Source organism: Suricata suricatta, chromosome 1 (genome assembly GCF_006229205.1).
Source record: "Suricata suricatta isolate VVHF042 chromosome 1, meerkat_22Aug2017_6uvM2_HiC, whole genome shotgun sequence".
In the NCBI taxonomy this organism is placed as follows: Eukaryota; Metazoa; Chordata; class Mammalia; order Carnivora; family Herpestidae; genus Suricata; species Suricata suricatta.
Window position 1 is genome coordinate 98,487,166 of NC_043700.1, and position 2,429 is coordinate 98,489,594.

Below are 2,429 nucleotides of genomic sequence, written 5' to 3' on the forward strand. Positions count from 1 at the left end.
AACTGTATAATCAGTTGGATTTTCTTGCGCACACCCCAGGTAGTCATTGGGATGATGAAACAAAGGAACGGTACGAGATCCTAATGCATTGCTTAGGAACACCAACTTGTTAGCCACTTAAAGTGCATAAATCATATGCAGATAAGTAAGGCTTACCTTAACTTTGAGAGAATTTTGAAATAAAAAAGTGCTGGAAGTAAAATTAAATATTAATACTCTTTTATACTACATTTGAGGTGCCAGACACTAGTCTCATGGTTTCACATGTATGATGTGTGGTCTGTTGTTACCACAATCCTCATCTGAAAAACTGAGGATCAGAGTGGCTAAGTGCCTTGCCTAAAGTCACACTGGTAAAAAGTGGCAGCCAGGATTTGAAGCCAGGCAGTCTAGCTGTAGGGTCTATTACACCATTATGTGGCATTAGTTCTCAAGACAGCAGAAAACAATTGTGTGAATAGCTCTGTGATTACCAACCATGGAGACTCAGTAGCATTGTCTTGGGAAGCAAATATGAGAGGTTAAAAACATATTCTGATATCTGGAACCCACTCGAACATCATTATGTACATTTTCTAAAAGACCTGTAGGTGATTCTTTTCATGCAGTCCGAGTTAAGAACTACTGAAATAGATGAACCATCAACTTCACTTTATAAACTAAAGAGCAACAAACACTTTTTAATATAATGTATTTAGTTTTGATAGAGAAAACATAAGCTGGAGAAAAGCAGAGATAGAGGGACAGAGGATTCCAAAGAGGCTCCATGCTGTCAGCACAGAGCCCAATGCAGGGCTCAAACCCACAAACCCTGAGATCATGACCTGAGCCAAAATCAGAAGTCGGATACTTAACTGACTGAGCCACCCAGGTGCCCTACAGCAAAGATTTTGAAGATTCTGAGTAGTCTCTTCAAAAACCTTGGAAGAGAGAAATGATTAAAACGAGCACAGTATCATAGTGATAAACAGTCATGAGAATAATCATGACCCAAAGAAACCAAGTCATATACAGACGCTAAGCTTGTCACTCTTCTTTCAACAAAAGGCAACATTTGCAGCTGTGGGGAGTTATGATCTATATTCAAGAGAATACAGAAATATAAGTCCAGGGTGAATGATGGAGCAATACCAGTTACACTTTCCATTAACCGAGATGGGAAGAAGTACCGAGGCAAAAATGCCATCACTCGGTTACAAGTACAGCTGCAGCATACTCCATTTTCACTGCATAACAAGAATGTTCTTTGAAACCTATGCTTTTTGGTCAAAACAATGCAAAATATCTTCAACAACTTTATTTTTTTTCGCCAATTCTCATTGATTTTTGAAACTTTATTTATATTTTGGTCTTAAAAATCATTTAATTGACTTCTGTAAGAAGGGAAAGCACAAAAGTTTGCTAAATATCAGATCCACACAAATCCTCATGTAGGTTTCCTGTGTAGCCTTCATTAATGCAAATCTTTGTGAATGTTTCATTCTTACTGTAGATCCTGAATCTGTTTTACAATAATGAAGCCATAAAGTTTTAATGGAACATTCATTACAAACCATAACATTTCTATTAAAAGGAAAGCTGGGTAATACAAAATATGAAAGAATCTGAGAAACAGGCAATCTGTTGAGGCTTAGTATACATTATTTGTAGTTTTGTCATTAATTCCAAAGAGCACATAGCACATGCATGAGGCACAGTAAATCCTCTCCCTTATTAACCTCCCTGATTTAGAAATCCATCGTTTGTAAAACTGGACCAGTTATTAAACTATCACTTGCCTAATTAACCACAAGTCTATTACAAAGCATTTTGTTAGTGGTATCAACAACTATAGGAGGATGGAACTTTATTGAAAATGGGCTTGTTAAGCTTGCCAACTCCTTAGGTAACAGGGGCTGTGCTGCCACTTCAGCTGTTAATTAGATGTTTAATGCCTCATGGAAAAAGATTGAAGGAAGCAAAACTAAAATATTCTTTAGGTACTGTAGTATTTCATTTGCTAAAGTAACAAAGGATAGGACAAAATTTAAGAGTTATATGCGTTCCAACTTTTCACTCAGGAACTCTTCTACACTGTCTGTGTTCCATTTGAGGACGCTTAGTTCTTCAGCAATGTTCCCGTTGTCGTCCAAAAGCTTTAACACAGGGTCTGAACCACGAACGTACTTGATTTGTAGTCCTCTGAATAGTTTAGGTTTATCACTCCTGACAAAAGCTTGGACTTGAGGAAACCTCCCCAATTTTCATCCACAAACTTCAAGGATAGCACCTACATAAAGCGTTTTTGTTTCAAATTGTGCTTCTTCCTGACAGCGTCCTCTACAGTCAGGATCCAGCTGAAGCAGCTTAAACTGTCCAAGAAGATCACAAGAGCTGCAGAGCAAGTTGCTGGAGAAGCCCACCTCTCTGCAAGCTTCCCATGAAAACTC